General features: G+C 43.8%; 1 pseudogene; it reads right to left on the bottom strand.

The window, feature by feature from the left end:
• Window positions 1-9,197: 9,197 nt before the first annotated feature.
• On the bottom strand, window positions 9,198-9,839 carry LOC115838355 (annotated as a pseudogene).
• Window positions 9,840-16,508: the final 6,669 nt, after the last annotated feature.

Raw genomic sequence — 16,508 nt, 5'->3', positions numbered from 1 at the left:
CTGGTGACAGAGCAAGACCCCGTCTCAAAACATAAAACAAAAAACAAACAGGCAGCCAGCCCACCGGCTATAGTTTGTTGACCCTTGTCCTAGAAAAATTAAAACTATGTCCATTGAAAAACCTTTATACAAACATTTACAGAAGCTCTATTCATAATCACCAAAAACTGGTAACAACGCAAATGTCCTACAAATGGTAAATGTACGAGTGGTATATCCATACTGTGGAATGTTATTCAGCAACAAAAACAAAAACTATTTCTACAAGCAGCAACTTTGGATGAATTTCCAGGGCATTATGCGGAGTGAAAGAAGCCTGTATCAAAAGGTTACATAACATATAATTCCATTTATATGGTATATAGTGTGTAATCAGTGGTAAGGGGGTGAGTGGAAGGTATAACTATAAAGTAATAACATGAATGAGCTTTTAAAACGTTGGAATTGTTATGTATCTTTACTGTGGTAGTGGTTACATGAATCTGGACATACGTGTCTTAAAATTTGTAGAACCGGCCGGGTAGGTGATTCACACATGTAATCCCAGAATTTTGGGAGGCCAAAGCGGGTGGATCACCTGAGGTCAGGAGTTTGAGACCAGCCTGGCCAACATGGCGAAACTCCGTCTCTACTAAAAATACAAAAATTAGCTGGGCGTGGTAGTGCATGCCTGCTATCCCAGTTACTCAGAAGGCTGAGGCAGGAGAATAGCTTGAACCCAGGAAGCGGAGGTTGCAGTGAGCTGAGATTGAACCACTGCACTCCAGCCTGGGCGACACAGCGAGACTCCATCTCAAAAACAAACAAAAAAAAAACAAAAATTGTAGAACTATACATGCCCTGGCCAGGTGTGGTGGCTCACACCTGTTATCCCAGCACTTTGGGAAGCCAAGGCAGGTGGATCACAAGGTCAAGAGATCGAGACCATCCTGGCCAACATGGTGAAACCCCGTCTTTACTAAAAATACAAAAATTAGCTGGGCGTGGTGGTGCATGCCTGTAATCTCAGCTACTCAGGAGGCTGAGGCAGGAGAATCGCTTGAACCTGGGAGGCAGTGGTTGCAGTGAGCCGGGATTATGCCACTGCACTCCAGCCTGGCAACAGAGTGAGACTCTGTCTCAAAAAAAAAAAAAAAAAAAAAAGAACTATACACCCCTCAAATGGGCAACTTTTCTATATGATTATATACTGAAAATACCTGTATCAATTATATTTTTTTAAAAAAGTAATCACCACTTTGTGCACCTGTTTCCTTACCACCTAGTTCCTCCTTTTCCATGGGCAGGTGGGTTTTGGTCTGTACCACTTTTTTCAAAAGTGAGCTTTTAGAGGAGGAGGCAGAGCAGATGTCTGAATAGAACCCTCCAGCAAGCATCACCCCAACCCTGTGCCCTGCAGGAACACCAAATGGAACAACTATCTACACAAGAAAGCACCTTCGTAAGACACAAAGATCAAATGAGTGATCACAGTACCTGGTTTTTAATATCATATCAAGGAAAGAGGCACTGAAGAGGGAAGGAAAGACAGTCTTGAACTGCTTATGCCACCTTTCCCCCATCTCCCCAGTAGTAGCAGCAGCCTCATGGTAAGAGAGAATCTGTGTGATTTGGAGAGGCAGAGTGCAGTGATTGTGAGACTTTGCCTTGGAACTCAGTGCTTCCCTGTAACATCGGAAAGCAAAACAGGGCAGAATTCAGCAGGTACTCTTGGAGGGAGCATTTAGACCAGCCCTAGCCAGAAGGGAATTATCCATCCTAGTTGTCAGAACCTGAACTCCAGCAAGCCTTGCCACCATGGGCCAAAGTGCCCTGGTGTCCTAGGGCACTAAACTTAAAAGGCAGTCCAGGCCACAAGGACTACAATTTCTCAGCAATTTTGGTGCTGTGCTTTGTTGGGCTCAGAGCCAGTGAACTTCGGGTGCACATAACCTAATGAGACGCCAGATGGGGTGGCTGAGAGCCCGGCACCCCAGGTAGTACAGCTGAGGTAGCGTAGCTGTGGGAGAGACTCTTTTCTTTTCTTTTTTAATTTTTATTTATTTATTTATTTATTTATTTATTTATTTATTTATTTTTTTGAGACAGGGTCTTGGTCTGTCACCCAAACTGGAATGCAGTCAGTGATGCAGTCATGGCTCCCTGCAGCCTCGACCTCCCAGGCTCAAGTGATCCTCTCACCTCAGCCTCCCAAGTAGCTGGGACTACAGACATGTCCCACAATGCCTGGCTAATTTATTTTTCTCTGTAGAGACAGGGGTCTCACTATGTTGCCCAGGCTGCTCTCAAACTCCTGGGCTAAAGCAATCCTCCAGCCTTGGTGGCCCAAAATGCTGGGATTACAAGTATGGGCCACCATGGCTGGCCAAGACTTTTTTCTTCTGTGGGAAGAGAGGAGAGGGGAGAGTAAAGAGGACTGTATCTTGCAACTTGGATACCAGCTCAGCCACAGTAAAATAGGGCACCAGGCAGAGTCCTGAGTCTCCCATTTAGGCCCTAGCTCCCAGATGACATTTCTGGACACACCCTGGGCTAGAAGGGAACCCACTGCCTTGAAGAGAAGAACTGAGTCCTGGCAGAATTCATCACCTGCTGACTAAAGAACACATGGGCCTTGAATAAACATCAGTGGTTGCCAGGCCGTACCCACTGTGGGCCTTGGGTGAGACCCAGTGCCATGCTGGCCTCAGGTGTGACCCAGTGCATTCCCAGCTGTGGTGGCCATGGGAAGAGGCTCCTTCTGCTTGATGAAAGGAGAGGGAAGAGTAAAGGGGACTTTGTCTTGCAGCTTGGGTACCAGCTTGGCCACAGTGAGATTGAGCACCAGGTGGGCTCCTGGGGTCCCTGATTCCAGGTCTTGGCTCCTGTATGGCATTTTTGGACTTGTTCTAGGCGAGAGGGAGCCCTTTGTCCTCAAAGAAGAGACCCAGCCTGGCAGCAATCACCAGAAGCTGGCTGAAGAGCTCTTAGGGCTTGAGTGAACACTGGCGGTAGCCAAGTAGTATTCATTGTGGGCCTGGGGTGGTGGTGGCCACAGGGAGAGTTTCCTCCTGCTTGAGGAAAGGAGAGAGAAGAGTGGAAGGACTTTGTCTTGTGGCATGGGCGCCAGGTCAGCAGCAGTAGAATAGAGCACCAGATAGATTCCTAAGTTTTCCAACCCCAGGCCCTGACTCCCAGATGGGATGATATCTCTGGACATACTTGGAAACAGGGGGAATGAACTTCCCTGAAAGGAAGACTGTAAGCTTGGCTGGATTCATGACCTGCTGACAATAGAGCCTGTGGGCTGTGAGGAACAACAACGGTAAACAGACAGCAGTTCCCACAGGCCTTGGGTGAGACCCAGTGTTGTGCTAGCTTTGGGTCTGACCCAGTGCAGTCCCAGTGGTGGTGGCCACAGGGGTTCATGTGTCACCCCTCCCCAAGGTCTAGTCAGCTTAGCATGGAGAGAGAGAAAGACTCTATTTGGGGGAAGGCAAGGAAAGAGAACAAGAGTCTCTGCCAGGTAATCTAGGGAATTCTCCCAGATCTTACCTAAGACCACTGGGGTAGTACCTCTACAAGTCTGCAAGAGTCACAGCATTATTGGGCTTGGGGTGCACCCTGATGCAGATACAGCTGCAGTCATCAAAATCTTAGATCACAACACTCAATTCCCTTTGAATACTTGGAAAGCCTTCCCAAGAAGGACAGGAACAAATAAGCCAGACTGCAAAAATTGTAACAAATATCTAACCAGGCCGGGCATGGTGGCTCATGCCTGTAATCCCAGGATTTTGTGAGGCCAAGGTGGGTGGATTGCTTGAGCTCAGGAGTTCAAGACCAGCATGGGAAACAAGTGAAACCCCATCTCTACCAAAAATGCAAAAATTAGCCGGGTGTGGTGGCACATGCCTGTGGTCATAGCTACTTGGGAGGCTCAGGTGGGAGGATTGCTGGAGCCCAGCAAGTCAAGGGTGCATTGAGCTGCAATGTCATCACTGCACACCAGCCTGGGTGACCGTGAGACCCTGTCTCAAAAAAAATTAATTAAAAAATAATTAAAAAATGAGTATCTAAACTTTCAATGCTCAAACACTGACGATCATCCACAAACATTAAGACCATCCGGGAAAATGTGACCTTACCAAATTAAATAAGGTACCAGTGGCCAATCCCAGACTGACAGAGATATGTGATCTTTCAGACACAATTCAAAATAGCTGTTTTGAGGAAGCTCAATGAAATTCTAGATCACACAGAGAAGGAATTCAGAATCCCATCAGATGAATTTAACAAAGAGACTGAAATAATTAAAGAGAATCAAACAGAAATTCTGGAGCTGAAAAATTTAACTGACATCCTGAAGAATGCATCAGAGTTTCTCAACAGCAGAATTGATCAAGTAGAAGAAAGAATTAGTGAGTTTGAAGACAAGCTATTTGAAAATATACAATCAGAAGAGACAAAAGAAAAAAGAAAAAAAAGGGTGAAGCATGCCTACAAGATTTAGAAAATAGTCTCAGAAGGGCAAACCTAAAAGTTACAGGCCTTAAAGAGGAGATAAAAAGAGAGATCATGGTAGAAAGTGTACTCAAAGGGGTAATAACACAGAATTCCCTTTTTATTTTTTTTTTTTTAGATGGAGTTTCACTCTTCTTGCCTAGGCTGGAGTGCAATGGCACAATCTCTGCTCACCGCAACCTCTGCCTCCTGGGTTCAAGCAATTCTCCTGCCTCAGCCTCCCAAGTAGCTGGGATTACAGGCATGCACCACCATGCCGGGCTAATTTTGTATTTTTAGTAGAGATGGGGTTTCTCCATGTTGGTCAGGCTAGTCTCAAACTCTCAACCTCAGGTGATCCACATGCCTCAGCCTCCTAAAGTGCTGAGATTACAGGTGTGAGCCACCATGCCCAGCCAATAACAGAACTTTCTTAACCTAGAGAAATATATCAATATTCAAGTACAAGAAGGTTATAGAACACCAGGTAGATTTAACCAAAATAAGACTGCCTCAAGACATTTAATAATTAAACTCCTAAAGGTCAAGGATAAAGAAGAAATACTAAAAATGGCAAGAAAAAAGAAACAAATAACATACAAAGGAGCTCCAATACGTCTGGCAGCAGACTTCTCAGCGGAAACCTTGCAGGCCAGTAGAGAGTGACATGACATATTTAAAGAGCTGAAAAGCAACAACAGCAACAACTACCACAACAAACCCACTTTTATCCTAGAATAGTATATCCAGTGGAAAAATCCTTCAAACATGAAGGAGAAATAAAGACTTCTCAAACAAACAAAAGCTGAGGAACTTCATCAACAATAGCCCTGTCCTACAAGAAATGCTAAAGGGAGTTCTTCAATCTGAAAGAAAAGGACATTAATGCGCAATAAGAAATCATCTGAAGGTTAAAAAAAAAAATCTCATTGGTAATAGTAAGTACACACATAAACATAGAATATAACACTGTAATTGTGTGTAAACTACTCATACCTTGAGTAGAAAGACTAAAAGATGAGGGCAGGGCGCAGTGGCTCACGCTTATAATCCCAGCACTTTGGGAGGCTGAGGCGGGTGGATCACGGTGTCAGGAGTTCGAGACCAGCCTGGCCAACATGGTGAAATCCCATCTCTATTAAAAATACAAAAATTAGCTGGGTGTGGAGGCACACACCTGTAATCCCAGTTACTTGGGAGGCTGAGACAAGAGAATCGCTTGAACCCAGGAGGTGGAGGTTGCAGTGAGCCAAGATCACGCCATTGCACTCCAGCCTGGGTGACAGGGCAAGACTCCATCTCAAAAAAACAAACAAACAAAAAAGACTAAAAGATGAACCTATCAAAAAATAACAAGTTTTTCAAGACATAGACAATATAATAAGATATAAAAAGAAAAAACAAAATGTTAAACAGTGGGGAGATGAAGGTAAAGTGTAGAATTTTTATTAGTTTTCTCTTTGCTTATTTGTTTTTACAGTGTTATGTTTTCATCAGTTTAAAATAATAAATAAGATGATATTTGCAAGCCTTGTGATAACTTCAAATAAAAAAACCTAAAACAGATACAAAAAAAATAAAAAGCAAGAAATTAAAACATACCACCAGAGAAAGTCACCTTCACAAGAAGGAAGGAAGGAAGGAAGGAAGGGAGGGAGGGAGGGAGGGAGGGAGGGAGGGAGGGACGGAGGAGAGGAGGGGGAGGGGAGGGGAGGGGAGGGAGGGAGGGAGGGAGGGACGGAGGAGAGGAGAGGGGAGGGGAGGGGAGGGAGGGAGGAAGGAAGGAAGGAAGGTAGGTAGGTAGGTAGGTAGGAAGGACTACAAAACCACCAGGAAACAAGTATCAAAATTGAAGTAGTTAAGTGCTTACTTTTCAGTAATAATATTGAATATAAATGGACTCAACTTTCCAATCAAAAGACACAGTGGCAGAATAGATTAAAAAAAAAAAGACACAACAACCTGTTGCCTACAAGAAACACACTTCACCTATAAAGACATACATAGATTGAAAATAAAGGGATTAGGAAAGGATATTTTATGCAAATGGAAGCCAAAAAAGAGCCAAAGTAACTATACTACATCATACCAAATAGATTTCAAGACAAAAACTATAAAAAATACAAAGGACACCATTATATAATGAAAAAGGGTCCATTCATCAAGAGACTATAACAATTACAAATATATATGCATCCAATACTAGAGCACCCAGATATATAAAGCAAGGAGGGAGGGGAGGAGAGGAGAGGAGAGGAGAGGGGAGGGGAGGGGAGGGGAGGGAATCTACAGGCCAATATTCTTGATAAACGTTGATGCAAAAATCCTCAACAACCTACTAGCAAGCCAAATTCACCAATACATTAAAATAGATCATTTATCATGACCAAGTGGGATTTATCCCAGGGATACAAGAATGGCTCAGTGTATGCAAAGCAATCAATGTAATACATCATATCAACAAAATAAAGGACAGAAATGATATGACTACTTCACTAGATGCTGAAAAAACATTTGATAATATTCAACATCTTGGCCAGGCACAGTGAGTGTCTTATGCCTGTAATCCCAGCACGTTGGGGGGCCAAGGTGAGAGAATCAGTTGAGGCCAACAGTTTGAAACCAGTCTGGCCAATATAGCAAGACTCCACCTCCACTAAAAATAAAAAATTAATCAAGTGTGGTGGCATGCCCTGTAGTCCCAGCTACTCAGGAGGCTGAAATGGGAAAAATCAATGTATTTTGTGATTAAAAAAAAAAAAAAACTCTCAAAAAACTGAATATAGACAGAACACACTTCAACATAATAAAAACCATATATAACAGACCCACAGCTAGTATCATACTCAATGGAGAAAAACTGAAAGCCTTTACTCTAAGACCTGGAACAAGAGAAGCATGCCCACTTTCACCGCTGTTATTCAACAAGTACTGGAAGTCCTAGCTAGAGAAATTAGAGAAGAGAAAGAAATCAGAGAAGAGAAAGAAACAAAGGGCATTCAAATTGGAAAGAAAGAAGTCAAATTATTCTTGTTTGCAGATGATATGATCTTATATTTGAAAAATCTAATGACCTGCTCCCCCCAAAAAAACTACTAGAACTGAAAAACAAATTCAGTAAAATTGGAGGATACAAAATAAACATGTAAAAATCAGTAGCATTTCTATATGCCAACAGCAAAAAATCTGAAAAATCAAGAAAGTAATCCTATTTAAATAGCTGCAAATAAAATAAAATACCTAGGAATTAACTTAACCAAAAAGGTGAAAGACCTCTATAATGAAAACAATAAAATACTGATGAAAAAAATTGAAGAGGACACCAATAAATAGAAGAATATTCCATGTTCATGGATTGGAAGAATCAATATTTTTTAAATGTCCATACTACCCAAAGCAATCTACAGATTCAATACAATGCCTATTAAATACCAATGACATTCTTCACAGAAATAGAAAAAATAATCCTAAAATTTATATGAAGCCACAAAAGACCCAGAATAGCCAAAGCTATCATGAGCAAAAAGAACAAAACTGGAGGAATCACCTTACCTGACTTCAAATTATACTACAGAGCTATAGTAATCGAACAGCATGGTACTGGCATAAAAACAGATGCATAGACCACTAGAACAGAATAGAGAACCCAGAAACAAATCCACACAGTACAGTGGACTCGTTATAACAATGGTGTCAAGAACATACATTGGGGAAAGGACGGTCTCTTCAATAAATGGTGCTGGGAAAACTGGATATCCATATGCAAAAGAATGAAATTAGACTTCTCTCTAACCATATACAAAAATCAAATCAAATCAAAATGGATCAAACACTTAAAATTAAGACCTCAAACTATGAAATTACTACAAAAAAATATTGGGAGAACTCTTCAGGACATTGGTCTGGGCAAAGATTTCCTGAGTAATACCTCAAAAGCACAGGCAAGCAAAGCAAAAATGGACAAATGGGATCACATTAAGTTAAAAAGCTCCTGCACCCCAAAGGAAAAAAAATCAACAAAGTGAAGGGACAGCCCACGGAAGGGGAGAAATTATCTGCAAACTATCTATCTGACAAGGGATTAATAACCAAAACATAGGGCAGGCGCGGTAGCTCATGCCTGTAATCCCAGCACTTTAGGAGGCTGAGGTGGGTGGATCGCCTGAGGTCAGGAGTTTGAGACCAGCCTGGCCACCATGGTGAAACTCCGTCTCTACTAAAAATACAAAAATTAGCCAGGCATGGTGGTGTGTGCCTGCTGTCACCCAAGCTGCAGTGCAGTGGCATGATCTAAGCTCACTGCAACCTCTGCCTCCCGGGTTCATGCGATTTTCCTGCCTCACCCTCCTGAGTAGCTGAGATTACAGGTGAATGCCACCATGCCCGACTAATTTTTGTATTTTCAGTAGAGACAGGGTTTCAACATGTTGGTCAGGCTGGTCTTGAACTCCTGACCTCAGGTGATCTGCCTGCCTCAGCCTCCCAAAGTGCTGGGATTACAAGCATGAGCCACCTGCCTGGCCTATTCATGAATGTTTTAAATGCCACCTAGAATGGTGAATCTTTTCCAGATTTACTTTGATCAGATCCATCAGAGGAATCACTATCTATTGCAGCTGTAACATTACTAAATGCATTTAAAAAAATTTTTTTAAGGTGGACAGGAAGTAGAATTTATTGGTGAGTATTAAGAGGGGGCAGCACAGTGGAAGCCCTCACGAGTGCAGGGCCTGCCACTTGCCCAGAGGACCACGACTAGGGATGTACTTGACCCCACAGCCATCTGGGATGAGCTGCTTCTCAGCCACCATGTCTTCAAATTCATCCGCATTGAACTTGATGAAGCCCCCACTTCTTTGACATGTGGATCTTCTGTCCGCCAGGGAACTTGAACTTGGCCCTGTGCAGGGCCTCAATCGCATGCTCCTTGTTCTGCAGCTTGGTGCAGATGGATATGATAACTTGGCCAATGTGAACCCTGGCCACAGTGCCCTGGGGCTTCCCAAAGGCACTTCGCATACCTGGAGCCTGTCAGCCCCAGCACAGGACAACATCTTGTTGATGAAGATGATGTGGAAGGGGTGGAGCTGCACTCGGATATGAAAGCCGTCTTTGCCACAACTTTTTACCATGTACTTATTGGCACAAATTCAGGCAGCCTCCAGGGCTTCAGAGGAGAGCTGCCCATATTCACCTGACACCATGTGGCCACAGAGTGGAAACTCATCCACTTTTGCCTTCTTCCACCCCAGGTCAAAGATGAGAATAATGGTATCAGGGACACCTCAGCAGAACTGAGGCTTTGGGTACAGCTTGTTCTTACAATACCAGTAACAACGGATGGGGCGGCGGCCCATGGCGATACCAGGATCTTCAGCAGCGCGCTTAAGAGAAAGAGCAATGCATTTCTTAAAACTTAAACCGGAGGTCAGGAGTTTGAGACCAGCCTGGCCAAGACGGTGAAACCCCATCTCTACTAAAAAAAAAATACAAAAATTAGCTAGGCGTGGTGGCGAGCGCCTGTAATCCCAGCTACTCGGGAGGCTGAGGCAGGAGAATCACTTGAACCTGGGAGGCGGAGGTTGCAGTGAGCCAAAATTGCACCACTGCATTCCAGCTGGTCGACAAGAGCGAAACTCCATCTCAAAAAAAAAAAGCTTAAAAGTCAAGATTGCTCCATGATTCATGGGCTGCAGAATGGACATTGTGTTAGCTGGCAGGAAAACATTAATCTACTTGTACATCTTTATCAGAGCTCTTGAGTGACTAGGTGCATTGTCAATGAGCAGCAGAATTTGAAAGGAATCATTTTTCTGGACAAATGGCCTAGCTTTTGGCTTATCTTGGCTTTTGATATGCCTTCCTCACTAAGCTTAATCATTTCTAGCTTTGATTTAAAGTGAGAGACATGCAACTCTTCCTTTCATGTGAACACTTAGAAGCCCTTGTAGCATTATTAAGGGGCCTAATTTCAGTATTGTTGTGTCTAGGTCAACAGGGAACTCCGAGAAGAGGGAGAGAGACTGGGAATGGTGGGTCAGTGAAGCAGTCAGATAGAACACACACATTCATCAATTAAGTTTGCTGTCTTGTATGAGCATGGCTTGTGGTACCCCAAAACAATTACGATAAGTAACATCAAAGATCACTGATCACAGATCAATATGACAGATATTATAATAATGAAAAAATTTGAAATATTGTGAGAATTACCAAAATGTGATACAGAGACATGAAGTGAGTACATGCTGTTGGAAAAATGGTGCTGAGGCTAGCGCGGTGGCTCATGCCTGTTATCCCAGCACTTTGGGAGGCTGAGGTGGGCAGATCATTTGAGGTCAGGAGTTTGAGACCAGCCTGGCTAACATGGTGAAACCCCATTTCTACTAAAAATACAAAAAAATTTAACTGGGCATGCTGGCACACCCCTGTAATCCCAGCTACTAGGGAGGCTAAGGCAGGTGAATCACTTGAACCTGGGAGACAGAGTGTTCCCCAACCAAACTGAGGGTCAGGCTGCTATTTCTCATGGCCCAATAACGAGATGCAGATGAACTCGGGTGGAAGAGAGTTTTTATTTCTGCAACCAGTTACAGCAAGAAGGCCTGGAAATTATCGCCAGACCAACTCAAAATTACAAAGTTTTCCAGAGCTTATATACCTTCTAAGTTATATGTCTACGTGTAAGTGTGCATTCATCTAAAGACGTAAGTGATTAACTTCTTTTAATCTATAACTAAGTTCTGAGTCCTGAAGACCTTCCTCTGGAGCCTCAGTAAATTTACTTAATCTAATTGGTCTAGATGTTGGGGTGATTTTTCTTTTTCTTTTTTTTTTTTGAGACGGAGTCTCACTCTGTCCCCCAGGCTGGAGTGCAATGGCACAATATCAGCTCACTGCAAGCTCCCCCTCGGTGCTGGCGTGATTACCTTTATCTTGCCTCCCGCTAAATCACGGAGGTTTGGGGAATTCTTTCAGACCCCCAATAAAACTTGTCTGTGGAGACCTGGGGAGTTTCTTCAGACCCACAATAAAACTGGTTTAATCCTAAATGGGTCCTGTTGAGAACTCCTTTGTTATGGGCTGGGTACGATGGCTCATGCCTGTAATCCAAACACTTTGGGAAGCTGAGGTGGGTGGATCACGAGGTCAAGAAATCAAGACCAGCCTGGCCAACATGGTGAAAGCCCGTCTCTACTAAAAATACAAAAATTAGCCAGGCGTTGCCGGGTGCAGTGGCTCATGCCTGTAATCCCAGTACTTTGGGAGGCCGAGGTGGGCGGATCATGAGGTCCGGAGATCGAGACCATCCTGGTTAACACGATGAAACCCCGCCTCTACTAAAAATACAAAAAAATTAGCCGGGCGTGATGGTGGGCACCTGTAACCCCAGCTACTTGGGAGGCTGAGGCAGGAGAATGGCGTGAACCCACGAGGCGGAGCTTGCAGTGAGCCGAGATCACGCCACGGCACTCCAGCCTAGATGACAGAGCAAGACTCCATCTCAAAAAAAAAAAAAAAAAAAAAAAATTAGCCAGGCGTGGTGGTACATGCCTGTAATCCCAGCTACTCAAGAGGTTGAGGCAGGAGAATCACCTGAACCTGGGAGGCAGAGGTTGCAGTGAGCCAAGATCTTGCCGCTGCACTCTAGCCTGGGCGACAAAGCAAGACTCCATCTCAAAAAAAAAAAAAAAAAAAAAGAATTCCTTCATTATTTTGTCATGCTTTAAGGCCCAGGATAGGCCTAGGCAAAAGTTTTGATGGCCTTTTGTTACATCCCAGCCTTTGTATAAAGGCACTGGCTTTCAGTATTTAACTTCATTAAGTCATTACTGAAACAGTTGTTATGGAAGTCTGCATTACTGAGACCTGGCCCTCCACAGGAGGTTGCAGTGAGCTGAGATCGTGCCACTGTACTCCAGCCTGGGCGGCAGAGTGAGACTCTGTCTCAAAAAAGAAAAATGATGCAGAAAGATTTGTTTGACACAGGGTGGGCACAAACTTTCAATTTGTAAAAAACATAGTATCTGTGAAGTACAATAAAATTTAGTGTAATAAAATGAGGTATGCTTGGATAGCAAAACATCATGTTGTACCTAGTAAATGTGTACAATTTTTATTTGTGAATTATACCTCAATAAAGCTGGAGAAATGAACTGTATTTGCAACATGGTAGGAATATATGACATTGGACATCAATGCAAGTGGAATTTTCAGTGCCTTGGTGAAAATGTTATACCACTGAACAAAAAAAAATGGAGTGTAAAATGAAGTAAAATGTGAAAGTCCCTAATAAATGCAGAAATATGAACTGCTTATCCAAAAGAGAAAAGTCTTTTGAGTTCCTCAAGAAGATTCACTCTTCGGATGCTGGGCACGGTGGATGCCGGGCACCTGTATCCGAGCACTTTGGGAGGCTGAGGCAGATGGATCACTGGAGGCCAGGAGTTCAAGACCAGCCTGTCCAACATGGTGAAACCCCGTCTCTACTAAAAATACAACAATTAGCCGGGTGTGGTGGCACGTACCTGTAATCCCAGCTACTCAGGAGGCTGAGGCACAAGAATTACTTGAACCTGGGAGGCAGAGGTTGCAGTGAGCCGAGATTGTGCCACTGCAGTCCAGCCTGGACCACAGAGTGAAACTCCATCTCAAAAAAAAGAAAAAAGAAAAAAAAAGAAGGTTCTCTCTTTGGGCACTCCTTTTCAATATATTCAACATAAATGGATTAATGATACCATTTTTACTAGGTGAGTGTGTTTGGGCAAGTTGCTTCAGTGCTCATTCTCTTGGTTTCCTTTTTTTTTTTTTTTTTTTTTTTTTTTGAGACAGGGTCTTTCTCTGTCACCTAAGCTGGAGTGCAGTGGAGTGAACATAGCTCACTGCAGCCTCCAACGCCTAGCCTCAAGAGATCCTCCTGCTTCAGTCTCCCAAATAGCTGGGACTACTGGCATGCATCACCATGTCTGGCTAGTTTTTAATTTCTTTTTTTTTGTAAGCACAGGGTGTTGCTATGTTGCCCAGGCTGGTCTTGAACTACTGGACTCAAGTGATCCTCCCACCTCAGCCTCCCAAAGGTTTGGATTACAGGCATGAGCCATGGTGCCTGGCTGCCTTTTGGTTTCCTCATCTGTAAAAACTGAGGATAATAACAGTACCCTTACAAAGTTGGTGGAAGAATGAAATTAGTTAATACAAATGAAGTGCTAACAAAAAGAGCTTTGGAACACAGCAAGCACTTGTTAGCTATGGCTATTGTTATCAACACACTTTTCAAGGCAAACTCGTGGTTTCACCTACCACCTGAGATATATGACTTCTAAGTCCATCATATCTTCTCTTTTATTTTATTTTTAAATTAATTAAATATTATTATTATTTTTTTTTTTGAGACAGAGTCTGCTCTGTCGCCCAGGCTAGAGTGCACTGGCACGATCTCAGCTCACTGCAACCTCCACCTCCCAGATTCAAGCAATTCTGGTGCCTCAGCCATCCAAAGAAGCTGGGATTACAGGCATGCACCACCATACTCAGTTAATTTTTGCATTTTTAGTAGAGATGGGGTTTCACCATGTTGGCCAGGCTGGTCTTGAACTCCTGGCTTCAAGCAATCCGCCCATCTGGGCCTCCCAGTGTGCTGGGATTACAGGTGTGAGCCATCGCGCCTGGCCCTCTTTTCGTTTTAGAGACAGGAATCTCATTCTCTTCCAGAGGCTGGAGTGCAAAGGCATGAACATAATTCATTGCAGTCTCCAACTCCTGGGCTAAAGGGATGTTCCCCCTCTGCCTTTGGAGTAGCTGGGCCTCAGAACTGTGCCATGACTACTGACTTCCATCAGGATCTTTGTCCTACCATTTCATCTTCCTACTAGGCTATCCCCACATGGATATATAAATGGTACCTCAAGTGAAAGAAATCAACTACCTAAAATAGGATTTTCCACTCCAAACTAGATTTTCTTTACATGTCATTTCTGTTAATGTGGGTCACACACACTGGTAAGCTCAGAATCATCTTTTTCTTTTCTTTTATTCACATCCAAAATGGTTGAAATAAAACAAAATGCTGTTTTTCCTTTTTTAGAAAGGCAATACTTGTTTATTATATCAAAATTTAGAAAATGTGGAAAACCAAAAAGGATAAAAAGTTATCCACAACCAAAATAGCCCAAATTTCCAGTTAAAAATGTCAACGCATTTGATATTTGCCCATGTAATTAAGACTGTAATGTTTACACAAATATGAGCTTTTAAAATCTAAAAGGTTCTCACTATTAAAAATGTTCTGTTAAATTTTGTTTTAAAAGTAAGATTTTAACATCCAAATTCCCAAAATAGACATTTTTGAAGATTTAGAAAATACAGATGGCTCAAAATCTTGACATTATTACTGTTAAATTTTGGTATGTTCTGCTATTCTGCTAGTGAAATGTATATTGATTTGGGGGGGCTATTCCTTTTCCTTTTTTTTTTTTTTTTTTTGAGACAAGGGTCTCACTCTGGTGCCCAGGATGGAATGCAGTGGCGCTATCACAGTTCATTGTAACCTGGAACTCCTGGACTCGAGGGATCCTCCCGCCTCGACCTCCTAAAGTGCTGGGGCTACCGGCTTGAGCCACTGTGCCAGGCGAATGGCTATTCCTATATACACAGTTGACCCTTGAATAACATGGGTTTGAACTGCCTGGGTCCACTTATAAGCCGACAGAAAATACGGTATTCGAGGGGCCTGCATATAGAGAAGTCTGACTTTTCCTCTAAGCGTTCCATCCACAGGACTGACTGTGGGATTTGAGAATGCGCGGATTTCTTTCTCTTTTTTTTTTTTAGGAAGTCTCACTTTCGCCCAGGCTGGAGCGCAGTAGCACGATCTCAGCTCACTGCAACCCTCGCCTCCCAGTTTCAAGCGATTCTCGTGCCTCAGCCTCCCGAGTAGCTGGGATTACAGGAGCCCACCTCCACGCCCAGGTAATTTTTTGTATTTTTAGCAGAGATGGGCTTTCGCCATGTTGGCCAGGCTGGTCTCCAACTCCTGACCTTAGGTGATCCGCCCGCCTCGGCCTCCCAAAGTTCTGGGATTACAGACGTGAGCCACCGCACCCGGCGGAATGCGTGGATTTTGGCATAAGCCGGTGGTTCTGGAACCAATCCCCGCCGATAGATGACTGTTTAAAAAATTGTAATTGTCCAAAACTTAATATTTGTGGCCTTTTTCATTATGCAGTTCTAAATCTTTTTTTTTTTTTTTTTTAATTCAGACGGAGTCTCTCTCTGTCGCCCAGGCGGCGCAATCTCGGCTCACTGCAACCTCCGCCTCCCGGGTTCAAGCGATTCTCCTGCCTCAGCCTCCCGAGTAGCTGGGACTACAGGCGCCCGCCACCACGCCCGGCTAATTTTTTGTATTTTTAGTAGAGACGGGGTTTCACTGTGTTAGCCAGGATGGTCTCGATCTCCTGACCTCGTGATCCGCCCGCCTCGGCCTCCCAAAATGCTGGGATTACAGGTGTGAGCCACCACGCCCGGCCCTCATTTCTTTTAATAGATATGAATTTAAAAATGTATGTATGCTTTAGTATTCACACATGTCCGATGCAACGTATTTAACCAGTCATCTCCAGAAACGTTGTTCTAATTTACACGTTCACCAAATTGGCCTGAGTGCTTTTTTCTTCCAATGCATTGCGCACTTATAATCTAGAACAAGCGACCAAAACGCTTAAGAGCCCATCACGCAAACCGTTACCTGCTGGAAATCTACGCCTTACGCTGCGGATGCTGGCGGCCGAAATCTGATCCCGGCTTGCCAAAACACCCTCAGGGCCCAGGGCGCTGCCAAGAGCCTGGCCGAGGGCAGCTCGAGCGCCGACGTCGCCAACGTGGCGCACAGTGCTGACGCAGTACGCAAGTTCGCCGAAATGGTCCTCCGCCGGCTACGCCGCTGCGTCACTGGCTTGCAGGCACTTTCCTCTTGGAAGTGGCGACTGCTGAGGAGCTGAGCGCTGGTCTCACGAGCCTCGGGAGCCAGG

The sequence above is a fragment of the Nomascus leucogenys genome, chromosome 14 (assembly GCF_006542625.1).
Source record: "Nomascus leucogenys isolate Asia chromosome 14, Asia_NLE_v1, whole genome shotgun sequence".
Lineage (NCBI taxonomy): Eukaryota > Metazoa > Chordata > Mammalia > Primates > Hylobatidae > Nomascus > Nomascus leucogenys.
Note: the sequence above shows the minus strand (reverse complement) of the source record. Positions and strands in the feature narration are given on the sequence as shown.